At 40.8% G+C, this 15,240-nt stretch overlaps 1 long non-coding RNA gene across 1 annotated transcript; it reads left to right on the forward strand.

The window, feature by feature from the left end:
• Nucleotides 1-11,315: 11,315 nt before the first annotated feature.
• Nucleotides 11,316-13,774, forward strand: LOC132886311 (uncharacterized). The gene is made up of 3 exons (XR_009654677.1): nucleotides 11,316-11,396; nucleotides 11,491-11,625; nucleotides 13,351-13,774. It is a non-coding gene; the product is annotated as an uncharacterized LOC132886311 (long non-coding RNA).
• The last annotated feature ends 1,466 nt before the right edge of the window (nucleotides 13,775-15,240 follow it).

Here is a 15,240-nt window from a genome sequence, read left to right on the forward strand (position 1 = left end):
CATGGAAAAACTAGTTCATGCTTTCGTTCCCTCCAGGTTGGATTATTGTAATGCCTTACTGTCTGGATGTTCCAATAAGTGCATAAACAAGCTCCAGTTAGTTCAAAATGCAGCAGCAAGAGTCCTTACTAGAACTAGAAAATATGACCACATCACCCCTGTCTTATCCACACTGCATTGGCTCCCAATCAAATTTCCTATTGATTATAAAATACTACTATTAAAGTTTTAAAGCACTGAATGGTCTCGCACCACAGTACCTGAGTGAACTTCTGCTCCTCTATGACACGCCACGCCTACTTAGATCAAAAGGTGCAGGCTATCTGCTGGTACCTTGTATAGTGAAGGCTACATCAGGGGGCGGAGCCTTTTCTTACAAAGCCCCACAGTTATGGAACAGCCTTCCAAGTAGTGTTCGGGACTCAGACACAGTCTCAGCGTTTAAGTCTCGGCTGAAAACACATCTGTTTAGTCAAGCCTTGTGTTAATGGTGTTTATGAGGTAAAGGTGTAGATCTGGAGGATCCTCAGACAGAGTGTTTTGGTAAACTGGGATGTATGGATGCTGTCAGTCCCCACTCGCTTGTTCACTCGAGTTTGGTGACGGTGTAGTGGCTGCTGCTTTATGTCCCGGGGCTCCCTCATGCCTGTGTTACCTTCTGGCTCTCTCCTTTTAGTTATGCTGTCATAGTTAGTTTTGCTGGAGTCCCTGCTTGTACTCAATTCAATATGTATACTGTTCCTACTTATTCAGGTGACATTGGGCATACCTAACAACCTGTGTTTTCTCTCTCTCTCTCTCTCTCTCTCTCCCCCCAAATCTGTCCCTCTGAGTTACATGGAGTCAACAGGAAATCTTTTGGTGGAGAGGGTGGAGACCTTGACTGGCTCTCGTAGCCTGCAGGGAATCGGCCGTCAGACATTCTGTCGCATGTCCCAGACCCGGTGAAATGTAACTGAATTAACTTGGCCAGCCCTAAGGGTCCCATCTGCATCCCATCATTGCTGAGGAGTGTGCTCCCATCACCCAATCAAGCATCCAGCCAGAGCAGGTCATGATATATTTTAACCATATTAACATGCCATTGTTGTGTATTATGCCTGATGTCAAGACTCTCGTCTCTGCGAGCCTACCACACAGACTTAATACTTGTGTCATTTTTAGGGCATACCTAACAACCTGTGTTTTCTCTCCCTCTCCCCCACAAAGCTGTCCCTCTGAGTTACATGTCGGTCCTGGGATCGAGGTGCTGAACCTCTTCTGCTCCTCGGACCTGCCTGATCCATCCTGGTGCCCTGTGTCTGGTTGGAGTCTCATCACATCACTCTTGTGGAGGACAGTCCCATGAGGACAGTTGAAAGTCACACCTGGAGGACGCTCTGGACTCTTACAGTAATGCTTTTATGGCTGAGGACTACAGTTGACTTGCTAACTTTAGGACTGCAGTCGTCATGAACAGTTTTGCACTCAAGTTTCCATCAATGAAGAGTTTATAACATCAACGAAACTGACTTCATGTTAAAACTGTTAATGTTATAGTCATGCTGTCTGTTGTTGCCCAAATGAGGATGGGTTCCCTTTTGAGTCTGGTTCCTCTCGAGGTTTCTTCCTCATGTCGTCTGAGGGAGTTTTTCGTTGCCACCGTCGCCACAGGCTTCATCATTGGGGATAGATTAGGGATAAACTAGCTCATGTTTTAAGTCGTTCAAATTCTGTAAAGCTGCTTTGCGACAATGTTTATTGTTAAAAGCGCTATACAAATAAACTTGACTTGACAATATTCAAATTTAGTGGCGAACTTGTGATTTTCTTGTTTTTGTGGCCTTGTATCTCAGTGAATACTATAGACAGAGCAGAGAAACTAAAGAAACCCACTCACTAGCACCCAGAGACCTCCCACAAATTTAATCAACCCTCTAGCTTGCACTCGCAGCTTGTATGAAGCATTCAAAAATTTTAAAAAATCATAATTTTACAGGGGCGGCACGGTGGTGTAGTGGTTAGCGCTGTCGCCTCGCAGCAAGAAGGTCCGGGTTCGAGCCCCGTGGCTGGCGAGGGCCTTTCTGTGTGGAGTTTGCATGTTCTCCCCGTGTCCGTGTGGGTTTTCTCCGGGTGCTCCGGTTTCCCCCACAGTCCAAAGACATGCAGGTTAGCTTAACTGGTGACTCTAAATTGACCGTGAATGTGAGTGTGAATGGTTGTCTGTGTCTATGTGTTAGCCCTGTGATGACTTGTCCAGGGTACCCTGTCTTTCGCCCGTAGTCAGCTGGGATAGGCTCCAGTTCGCCTGAGACCCTGTAGAAGGATAAAGCGGCTAGAGATAATGAGATGAGATAATTTTACATATTGTACCAAATTTTCGCCTAGGATTTTGACAACTTCAGAGTGCTCTAAAATAGTCATTTGTGCAACTAGAGCTTCGAAAATGCTGTTATTTATTGTTTGGGTACCAAAGATCATGTGGATATTCCTCACAGTTACATGTACAAATTCATTGGGCAAATATTTTATCTTAAAAATGCCAATTTAAACTAAATTTTCACTCACGAGTGCTATTTTGATGCATTTATATGAAAAGTATGAGGCCTGACACCTCCAGTAATAATTGTATTCAATTCAGCATAAAATTCTGTGTTAGTACAAGTCATATGACACTTGTAGTGCCTGAGACTGGATAGATATTGAGATCTATCTTATATCTTTCAGATTATAAAAAATCATGAGGGTTTTTTGTCACATTTTTTCCTGGTGCAAGGTCAAAGTTATCTCATTATCTGTAGCCGCTTTATCCTGTTCTACAGGGTCGCAGGCAAGCTGGATCCTATCCCAGCTGACTACGGGCAAAAGGCGGGGTTCACCCTGGACAAGTCGCCAGGCCATCACAGGGCTGACACATAGACACAGACAACCATTCACACTCACATTCACACCTACGCTCAATTTAGAGTCACCATTTAGTTTAAATTGGCATTTTTAAGATCAAATATTTGCCCAATGAATTTGTACATGTAACTGTGAAGAATATCCACATGATCTTTGGTACCCAAAAAATAAATAACTGCATTTTCAAAGCTCTAGTTGCACTAATGACTATTTTAGAACACTCTAAAGTTGTCAAAATCCTAGGCGAAAATTTGGTACAATATGTAAAATTATGATTTTTTTTTTGAACGCCTCATACAAACTGACAGTGTAAGCTAGAGGGTTGATTAAATTTGTGGGAGGTCTCTGGGTGCTAGTGAGTGGGTTTCTTTAGTTTCTCTCTTCTGTCTATAGTATTCACTGAGATACAAGACCACAAAAACAAGAAAATCACAAGTTCGCCACTAATATAAAATATCTTTAAATTAAAATTTGATGTAGAACAAAAATGGTATATGATAATGATGATATTTCACACATATACTCACAGTCTGATGGTGTTTCAAAATACTTAAAGAAAAGTAACTGAAATATATCAGCAACAAAATTTTAGAATGCTGGAAGGGATCAGGAATTCTTACCCAATAAGTATAATATTTTTGTCTCATTTGTTTAACTGGGTTCTCTTTATCTACTTTTAGGACTTGTGTGAAAATCTGATGATGTTTTAGGTCATTTTTATGCAGAAATATAGAAAATTCTAAAGGGTTCACAAACTTTCAAGCACCACTGTAGAAAGAAAGGATGAGGTTTGGTCACAGTGGTCTGAACAGTATATTAAACATGACGGGTGAACATGTTAATGGTAGTTGTGAATATTGTGGAGTATGTGATGTTGGGTTGTCCTCGATATCAGAGGGTTAAGAGGAATCATATGACACTAGGAACCAGAGAGATGTTGCAGTCGAGGTCTGATAATGTGGGATATCGGGCTAGTTTTATGTTTTTAAATGATACGGGTGTGCTGTTCTGCCCCAACGCCTTGCCAGGGTCAACAGCGAGTTAACTCCTCCAACAAACCACACAGACGACAAGTTCCGGTTCACTCTTTATGGTCGGTTGTAGGGTAAAACTGAGAAATAAAATACAATCCATTCAGAATGCGATTTAACAGAGTGCTAGTAAAGGCTAGGTTAGCTTAGCCAGCATGTAACGTAACATACATGTAGTCTTGTACTGAATAGTTTTCAAAGTTATAAACTAACTGAATTAGAGTCATTCATAAGCATCTCACAAATTATAAACATACCGACGATGCCTTCAAAGGCAACCTTGAGGCTCAGGAAGAAAAACAAGTAACGTTAGAATCGTCTGGCAATAAGAGTCGAGCAGCATGCTCTCGGCATTTTTTCACTCAGGGTCCACATTTCTGTTCCAAAATGGTCATTTTTTGAAAGTTTAGTTTTCAGAGTCAGTGCATTTTGTTTCCACATATCTTAATATTACAGTGTGAAAATTTCATGAGGTATCCTCATCTGATTCAGAAGATATGGCCTGCTGATCAAGACCACCATTTCGGTGAATTGGTGGGGGCTACGGAGACTACACCAGTCTATACTTTTTTCCACAGAATAAATAAATAAAGATTTAAAGGTATACCTAGATATATTTTATTAGAAATATTATGAAATACAATTTGTCTAACACTTAAAATGAACATATTTGTAAACACGTTCATAATTTTGATATGATACTCTTAAATCTTGATCGCTAAGAGCAATTTTTTGATTGATTGATTTTGATTTTGATTGATTACTTTATTCTGAACAATAAAGAAGATATAAAAATAAAAATTTAAATAAAAAAATACAATAATCAAAACATCATCATAAACAAACAGAATAGCGTAGCCACAAGGCAATAACATAACAATGTTCAGAAAGGATTAGGAAGAAGTAATAACTTATCCAATCCTAACCCTCTATACCACCACTAATCAAACGTCACTTTCCACCATAATAAACTATATATACAAAAGAAAACAAAAGCAATAAACAAAAAAGAAAACATACCAACATACCAAAACATACCGACACGGTATAATATCGACCAAATCAAATCATATATACAGATACTTATGTTATGCATATAGATACACATACAATACATATATACAGTACATACATATACACATACCTATAACTATACACTAAATACAAGAAGACCAGTCACAGACTTACTCTCAATTTCATCATCACCTATATAGTCTGCCTGTCCTCATTCTCATATATTTTTATTAACATGTTTTTATATAATTTTTTAAACAGTTTTATGTTGGTGCTATTTTTGAGTTCATTTTCCAGACCATTCCACAATTTCACCCCACAGACTGTTATGCACATACTTTTCATAGTTGTTCTAACATTTACTCTCTTAAAATTCATTTCCCCTCTCAGGTTAGACCCACCCTGCCTTTCCATAAACGTATTTTGTACCTCACCTGGAAGGTTATGTCTTGCTTTATACATAATTTGTGCAGTCTTGTGTTTAACCAGATCAGTGAATTTCAGAGTGTGTGCTTTTACGAATAATGCGTTTGTATGCTCAAGATATCCCGTATTATTGATAATTCTTATTGCTCTTTTTTGTAATGTGCATAACGGCTGCAGGTTAGATTTGTAGGTATTACCCCATATCTCCACACAGTAGCTCAGATATGGAAGTATGAGTGCATTATACAGAGTATGTAGTGATTTATAGTCCAGAATGTGTCTTGATTTCCCCAAAATTGCAGTAATCTTTGCTATTTTTGCTTTAAGATGATTAATATGCGGTTTCCAGCAGACTTTATGATCAACAATCACACCCAGAAATTTTATTTCATACACTCTTTCTATGACCATAATGCTCATGACCATAGGTGAGAGTCGGAACGTAGATTGACCGGTAAATTGAGAGCTTTGCCTTTTGGCTCAGCTCCTTCTTCACCACGACGGACCGCATCACTGCGGAGGCTGCACCGATCCGCCTGTTGATCTCACGCTCCATCCTTCCTATGGTCATGAGCTTTGGGTAATGACAGAAAGAACAAGATTGCGGATACAAGCGGCTGGAATGAGTTTCCTTCGCAGGGTGGCTGGGCGCTCCCTTAGAGATAGGGTGAGAAGCACAGTCACTCGGGAGGAGCTCGGGGTAGAGCCGCTGCTCCTCCACATCGAGAGGAACCAGCTGAGGTGGCTCGGGCATCTTTTTCGGATGCCTCCTGGACGCCTCCCTGGGGAGGTGTTCCAGGCATGTCCCCCCGGGAGGAGGCCCCGGGGAAGACCCAGGACACGCTGGAGGGACTATGTCTCTCGGCTGGCCTGGGAACGCCTTCTTCCCGAGGAGCTGGCCGAGGTGTCTGGGGAAAGGGAAGTTTGGGCTTCCATGCTTAGACTGCTGCCTCCGCGACCCGGTCCCGGATAAGCGGAAGAAGACGAGACGAGACGAGACGAGACGAGACACTCTTTCTATGGTTATGTTGTCAATTTTCAATTCAACTTGAGGGTTCGACTTATATTTTTCAAATAACATAATCTTTGTTTTACTCAAATTCAATGACAATTTGTTTACGTTAAACCACCTTTTTAATTTATTCATTTCGGTTGTGATTGTTTCCATAAGCTGCTGTGCATTGTCCCCGGCGCAAAAGATGTTTGTATCATCAGAAATAATATGCGTTTCATTATACTTGATACATTACATAAATCATTAATGTACAATATAAACAGTTTAGGACCTAAGACAGACCCTTGCGGTACTCCACATGTTATGGGCAAATACTCAGATGTGTGATCTCCAATTTTTACAAATTGGTGCCTGTTACTTAAGTAGCTCCTCACCCAGTCCAAACCAACCCCTCTGATACCATACCTCTCTAATTTTTTGAATAGAATGTCGTGATTTATTGTATCAAATGCTTTCTTTAGATCTATGAAAATTCCCATAACATGTTTTTTATTGTCTATACCATTTGTGATTTTCTCGATAAGTTCCATTAATGCCAGGGTTGTTGATCTGTCTTTCCAGAATCCGTATTGACTGTCAGCTAAAAGTTTATATTTTTCAATGAAGTTGTCTAGTTTTGCTGCGAACAGTTTTTCGAGGATCTTGGAGATCCTCCTCATTTTATTATGAGATAAAACAAAAATACTGCTAACAGAAGTGATTTGGATATTTTACCTAATTCCTTATTGAATGAACATTGTATGAATAAAGAAAATATACAGCAAAACCTAATTATATTATTATTTGGGCGGCACGGTAGTGTAGTGGTTATCACTGTCACCTCACAGCAAGAAGGTTCTGGGTTCGAGCCCAGCAGCCGGTGGGGGTCTTTCTGTGTGGAGTTTGCATGTTCTCCCCGTGTCTGTGTGGGTTTCCTCCGGGTGCTCTGGTTTCCCCCACAGTCCAAAGACATGCAGTTACAGTGGTGCTTGAAAGTTTGTGAACCCTTTAGAATTTTCTATATTTCTGCATAAATATGACCTAAAACATCGTCAGATTTTCACACAAGTCCTAAAAGTAGATAAAGAGAACCCAGTTAAACAAATGAGACAAAAATATTATACTTGGTCATTTATTTATTGAGGAAAATGATCCAATATTACATATCTGTGAGTGGCAAAAGTATGTGAACCTCTAGGATTAGCAGTTAATTTGAAGGTGAAATTAGAGTCAGGTGTTTTCAATCAATGGGACGACAATCAGGTGTGAGTGGGCAGCCTGTTTTATTTAAAGAACAGGGATCTATCAAAGTCTGATCTTCACAACACATGTTTGTGGAAGTGTATCATGGCACAAACAAAGGAGATTTCTGAGGACCTCAGAAAAAGTGTTGTTGATGCTCCTCAGGCTGGAAAAGGTTACAAAACCATCTCTAAAGAGTTTGGACTCCACCAATCCACAGTCAGACAGATTGTGTACAAATGGAGGAAATTCAAGACCATTGTTACCCTCCCCAGGAGTGGTCAACCAACAAAGATCACTCCAAGAGCAAGGCGTGTAATAGTCGGCGAGGTCACAAAGGACCCCAGGGTAACTTCTAAGCAACTGAAGGCCTCTCTCACATTGGCTAATGTGAATGTTCATGAGTCCACCATCAGGAGAACACTGAACAACAATGGTGTGCATGGCAGGGTTGCAAGAAGAAAGCCACTGCTCTCCAAAAAGAACATTGCTGCTCATCTGCAGTTTGCTAAAGATCATGTGGACGAGCCAGAAGGCTATTGGAAAAATGGTTTGTGGACGGATGAGACCAAAATAGAACTTTTTGGTTTAAATGAGAAGCATTGTGTTTGGAGAAAGGAAAACACTGCATTCCAGCATAAGAACCTTATCCCATCTGTGAAACATGGTGGTGGTGGTATCATGGTTTGGGCCTGTTTTGCTGCATCTGGGCCAGGACGGCTTGCCATCACTGATGGAACAATGAATTCTGAATTATACCAGCGAATTCTAAAGGAAAATGTCAGGACACCTGTCCATGAACTGAATCTCAAGAGAAGGTGGGTCATGCAGCAAGACAACGACCCTAAGCACACAAGTCGTTCTACCAAAGAACGGTTAAAGAAGAATAAAGTTAATGTTTTGGAATGGCCAAGTCAAAGTCCTGACCTTAATCCAATGGAAATGTTGTGGAAGGACCTGAAGCGAGCAGTTCATGTCAGGAAACCCACCAACATCCCAGAGTTGAAGCTGTTCTGTACGGAGGAACGGGCTAAAATTCCTCCAAGCCGGTGTGCAGGACTGATCAACAGTTACCGGAAACGTTTAGTTGCAGTTATTGCTGCACAAGGGGGTCACACCAGATACTGAAAGCAAAGGGTCACATACTTTTGCCACTCACAGATATGTAAGATATGTATGGATCATTTTCCGATATGTAAGATATGTATGGATCATTTTCCTCAATAAATAAATGACCAAGTATAATATTTTTGTCTCATTTGTTTAACTGGGTTCTCTTTATCTACTTTTAGGACTTGTGTGAAAATCTGATGTTGTTTTAGGTCATATTTATGCAGAAATATAGAAAATTCTAAAGGGTTCATAAACTTTCAAGCACCACTGTAGGTTAATGTGGGACGACCTTGGGCTGAAGTGCCCTTGAGCGAGGTACTGAACCCCTGACTGCTCCCCGGGTGCTGTAGTGTGGCTGCCCACTGCTCTGCGTGTGTGTGTGTGTGTGTGTGTTCACTGCTTCAGATGGGTTAAATGCAGAGGACCAATCTCACTATGCTTGAAGTGTGCATGTGACAAATAAAGGTTTCTTCTTATATTCTTCATTCTGGTGCATAACAGATAACCCTATTTAGTGCCTGTGTTATATATGCAGTTGGCATGTTAAAATATTTATTTCAGGTTGTAGAACATTTTAATGATAGCTTTAACTTAAAAAATGTGTATGGCAATGAGCACAGAATCAAATATCTTTTCTAACGAAGAAACACCTAATGAAGAATTGGGGGCTACGGAGACTACATTTCTCAATTAAACCATGACTCAGTGCAATTACTTCAAGTCTGTAATGAGTAAAGGCATTTTTATACCTTTACTTCTCATGGTAATTATAAAAACATTATGGGAAATTGTTTAACCCTGATTAAACCCCGAGTTTAGAGAGGGCTACGGAGACTACATTGCTTTTTCCATTATCCCAGTGAACATTTTCAATGAACACTGAAAGGTGTTGGTGCCTTACAGTCAACAAATTTTTTCTGTGCATTATTCCGACATATATAGAGATTGAAACTACCAAAATGGATAGCATTAAAAGAATCAGAGATTGAATTTTTGGGTTCCTTTTTGAGAACACGGACCAAAAACGTCATTTGGCATAACGACGGACACATTACTAAAGAACTGCAAAATTTTAGCCAGGTGATAAATGACTCCTTTATATGCATATATTAAACTAAGCAGAGATACTACACTATCATTTCATATCAATCTTATAGCACAAAATGCACTAGAAATGTGGGATTTTGTATGATGTTATATAGTTGAATATACAGTGGAACAGTGTTTTTCTTTCTCTCTCCCTCTCCCCCCCCAAATCTGTCCCTCTGAGTTACTTGTCGGTCCTGAGATCGAGATGCCGACCTCTTCTGCTCCTCGGACCTGCCTGATCCATCCTGGCGCCCTGTTTCTGGTTGGAGTCTCAGCGCATCGCTCCTGTGGAGGGCGGCCCCATGTGGACAGTTGGGGGTCGCGCCTGGAGGACATTCTGGACTCTTGCAGTGGTGCTTTTGTGGCTGGGGACTGCGGTTGACTTGCTGACTTTGGGGCTGCGGTTGTTGTGAACGGTTTTGTGCTTGGGTTTCCGTTGGTGGGGGGTTTATAGCATCAACGAAACTGACTTCATGTTAAAACTGTTAATGTTATAGTCATGCTGTCTGTTGTTGGGTCATTCCATATCAATTCACACACCCTACCCAGGTGACCCTCTTCGATTTGCCTGATATTCGACACACAGTTACCTTTTGATGCCAATGGAAAGAATCCCAAGTTTTAGCATCCTACGTCTAACGGTTTTGGAGATGAGGCCCTCCAAAGTTTGGGTGCCACGCCCACTTTTCAAGCCTGTGAATTGCATACAGAATTTACAAGCATATTTGGACACCTCTAGTTTTAGATTGAAAGAAGATACAGGCCTAAAAATCGCCATGTCCCCTCAGCATGACCTTGTCTATCAGATGGTGTACTTAAGAATAGCATAGCTTGACTATTTCTGCATATATTAAGCCTTGAAAACTGTAAGTGTGAAAAGGGTGATGAAGAGTCTTGACATTTTGGGGTTCCAGATCTTGGAAACTATGAATGCTGTGGGAGGTATCATTGATTTTCCATCATATTTGGTAACTGTACTGTGTATTCAAAAAAGTGTGCGGACACTCAGACCTTAAATGACAGAATAGGAGGTACACAAAAATGGCTTTGGGAGAAAATGACCCTACGGTACCCCCTACTTCATGCTCCAATTTAACCATGTGGGCACTTGATGAGTGGAATGCCCTTTTAACCCCATGCACAGTAACACTGTATCAAACATTCAAGCTTTGAAGAACTTTGTATTTCAGAGTTCTTCATACTAATTTAGGCCTTCGAAATATGGGGAAATTTGTCCCTTTTTCATCACAGTATCTGGGTTTCTGCTGCCATCTGCTGGTCAAAAAAGTAACAACAGCATAAATTATGAAAACACCCAGGAGGAAGTCACAAGAAAACAAATTTTTTATTCACCCATAAACCATTTTCACACGCAGAAAGTATGTTAACTGTTTAACCACATACTCATGACAAAATTGAGGTTATTGAAAGATGGGTGTGAGTGTGGAGTGGAAGTGTCTGGTAGAGATGTAGTGCAGGGCTGAGGCCGTCTTGGGACTGTCACCATCTTCTCAATGTGCGACCATCGTTGAGCACCTCAGTCCTCTGATGTGTTTGGCTGAGCTGGATGGCAGGCTGGCTGCAGTCAGGGGAGAGAGGACAAAGTAAGTTATGCAGAATTGAATAGGCATAGGTATGGTTTGGGAGGTGTATATGGATGTAAGAAAGAATGGTGTGCTGTTACCTTTCTTGTTCCAGCGATCAGGTGTGGGTCCAGAGCCAGAAGAGTGGAGTGATGGGGCAGGGCCTCCAGTGCTGGTTTCAGCAGGAGGAGGCATCCAGGGCCGGGGGTGGAGTGGAGTATTGAGGAGTGAATATGTGCCGTATAAGTCTGTGAGTCTATGGTCTCAAAAACACCATATCAAACTGAAAATATCAGTGGATTACATTTTAACTCAAGTTTAAACTTTATGGGTGAAATTGGGAAGGAGCATCTGAATTCTTTCCACATCAGCTGGAACAAGTTTGTAATGCCGAGCACTACGACCCTGAATCTCTGGAGCATTTATGCGGCATATGATGTCTTGAAATGGGATCCAACATGGTGGATTCTGACGGTTTTCAGCAGGCCAAGACAAAGTCATGTTTGAGCGCTTCATGAAATGACAGTAGACATCATTGTGTTCATCTGAACATTCAATAACGTTGGCCACATACCAGTTTGCGTCGTACACACAAGCAACATACTGCCCAGGCTGATAGCAACTGAAATCCTCGGAGATCTCATGACCAGGGGTTGCACTTGTTTCCACAGTCTCATCAGAATTCCTCACAGACACAATGGAAAAAGTCACATCTTCAGAGATCCTTCGCATCTCCAGCTTTCCATTAGCAATTGGAATATAACTGTGGTGAGACCGAGTTCCGGTCACAGTTTTGGCTGATGTGTACCTCTTCTCAAGTTCAAGCTCTGTCTCATGAAGTCTTATATCCTCAGTGCTCACATATAAGAATTTCACATTCTCAATATTGCCGTTTGCCCATTCATACATTTGGTGAGGAGTTAGAATGTGGTTGTTATCTGTGGCCTGAAGACTGGCTCGTGCAACCAGGCGCTTTACAGTGCCACCAATACCATCACAGGGACTCTTACCATGTGATGTAGCAAAAAAGTGCCATTCAGCCTTTACTCCAAAGTCACTTTCATGGTATGATAAGTTCACAAGGTTCTTATAGTTCTTGTATTGTGAGGCTGCTCCATCACTGAAGTAGATGACCTTCTTAAGATCAGGAATGCTCTCTTGCAGTCTCAGCAAAACCTTTGAAATAAAGGTGTGCACTGCAGTTGTGTCATGCTTCAGGCAATCCGAGATCACTGCAAGACTGTCACACTTAAGTTGGTCACTATTCTTGTAATAAACTGCAAATGGATGCACTGTAGCTTGGCTATTGTCCCAGTGGTGACCCTGTACAGCATCCTGCACAATGAAGCTGTAATTCTCGGCAAAGTCAAGCAGTATGACAGCAATGTTAGGCGTCAGTCCCTCTTTGAGCATCCGCAGATAGGAAGCCTGAGATTTCATTACAAAATGATGATGACGAAGTTGATCAAAAGCCTGACAAACAGCCTGAAGGAATTCTTGCAGAGGTTGCTGCAAAGAAACAAGTGTAGTCCTGTCTGTGTAAACCCACTGCATGTATGTGATCATGTCATCCATGTCCATGTCATTATTTGTGAAGACAGTCATCAAATAATTTTGAAGTCCATCCTTTCCAGGACAAGAGTCACACAGATGAAGCATGCACTCCCTACTCTCCAAATTACACACCATTTCTTTCAAAAGGTGCTTGTAGTCATCCTGTGTTGGAACGGCATTTACCATTAGTTTTGCATTCTGATGCGACTGGCATACACACACAGAGTGCATCCCGGCACTGTTCACAGGCAGACACCACTTTGGACGAAGTTCACAAAACTTAGAGAAGCCAATTTTATCCTGGTATTGTGCTTTGTATTGTGTATATAGCTCCTTTACATTTACCAACAGTAGTCTCTTCTGCATTTGTTCACGTTTGTCATTGATCTTTACAGATACATGATCCTTTTTCCCTGGGCAGATCCTTGAATATTCATCCATCTGGTAGAACTTCATGACACGTTCTCTAACTTCAGCTGACAGTGGTTTTCCCTTGTTCACATGCGGCTCACCAAGTATTCCCTGTTGTTCTCTAACAGTCTTTGCTTTCCTCACCATATGAGTAGTGACAGAAAATTCTTTAGCTACCTTTCTGATACTCCATGTAGCTGGGAGAAGTGTGAGGATCTTGATCTTTTCTTTTTTTGATGCCACTTTACACTTCTCTTTCAGTAACTTTAGTAATTCCTCCCACTCCTCACATGTCTGGCAGTTATCTGAACTCGATGAAAGAAGTTCATCAGTTGGCACATCAGCCAATCTGGCTGCCTTGGTCTGTGTGGCATGATGCAAGTCTTTAATCTTCCGTTTCCAGTATCCCTTTTTATCGCGTGAAGATGTATATTTCAGAGGAGAACATCCCATTGCTTCGTTACTTACATCCATTGACTCTCGAACTTCAGTCTGTGGCTCGAATCTGTCTCCTGCATCCATCATTTCACCCATGGCGAGTTGTTCCTTTAACTTGGTGCAACAGTTGCTGCAGAGTTTCTGTCCTGGCTTCAACTTGAATTTCACTGCCTTAGCCTCATCTACAACCCGGAGGTTTTCTAAAAAAAGAGGGAAGAATTCATTAATCATTTGAAGGAATCACTACATTTTTAGGAAATTATTGAATTAATGCTAGTTATGCAATGTAGCATTGACATTTTTAGAGGAAATTAATTGAGAAATATGTACTTACTTTTGCATTTTTTTTGGTGCATCTTCAGTGGATCACAGTATGCTTTTTGTAAACATTGATACCTTGAAAGGAACACTTTTTCATGGTGGTAGCAAATTACATCATTATCTGAAAATGACACTCCTGATCGCCATTTCAGCATCCTCCTTTCAGAAGGAGAAAGAGTCATCAGACCTTTCTGCCTACAGTAGGTAGGTTTATGGCAGACATCATTCACTAGAGGCAAGCCAATTTTACAGTTTGGTAGCTCCATTCTCCATATACTTAGCTTAAAAAATAGAAGTTAATTTAAGCTGTAGAAATCTGCAGTTTCAAGAGCTAGTTGTAGCCTTTTGTATAGAGGCTGAAGTGAAGACAGAAATTAAGGCTGTACCTGAGTTCACCACCTGGCACATGATTGTAATCGCCCATAGCAGTTTTCTTAATTTAATTAATTAATTTCTTAATTTTCTTAATGATCCTGATTGATGTTGACCTATTTCTAAACCATGCAATCACAATTTAGAAAATATTTAAACTAGAAACACTCTGCTTTTCCAACATGAAATCTTTACTTAGTCTTATTTTCATAAATACACTAGAGGCGACTGTTAATTTAACTCCCTAATACTTGTTAAAATCACCTATATAATTAAAGTGGTTTATTGATAAAGTGGTTTATTGGTCAAAACTTTCCAGTCCCTTTTGTTTTCATGATTTATGCTGTTGTTACTTTTTTGACCAGCAGATGGCAGCAGAAACCCAGATACTGTGATGAAAAAGGGACAAATTTCCCCATATTTTGAAGGCCTAAATTAGTATGAAGAACTCTGAAAAACAAAGTTCTTCAAAGCTTGAATGTTTGATACAGTGTTACTGTGCATGGGGTTAAAAGGGCATTCCACTCATCAAGTGCCCACATGGTTAAATTGGAGCATGAAGTAGGGGGTACCGTAGGGTCATTTTCCTCCCAAAGCCATTTTTGTGTACCTCCTATTCTGTCATTTAAGGTCTGAGTGTCCGCACACTTTTTTGAATACACTGTACAGTTACCAATTGTGATGGAAAATCAATGATACCTCCCACAGCATTCATAGTTTCCAAGATCTGGAACCCCAAAATGTCAAGACTCTTCATCACCCTTTTCAC

This window comes from Neoarius graeffei, chromosome 1 (assembly GCF_027579695.1).
Source record: "Neoarius graeffei isolate fNeoGra1 chromosome 1, fNeoGra1.pri, whole genome shotgun sequence".
In the NCBI taxonomy this organism is placed as follows: domain Eukaryota; kingdom Metazoa; phylum Chordata; class Actinopteri; order Siluriformes; family Ariidae; genus Neoarius; species Neoarius graeffei.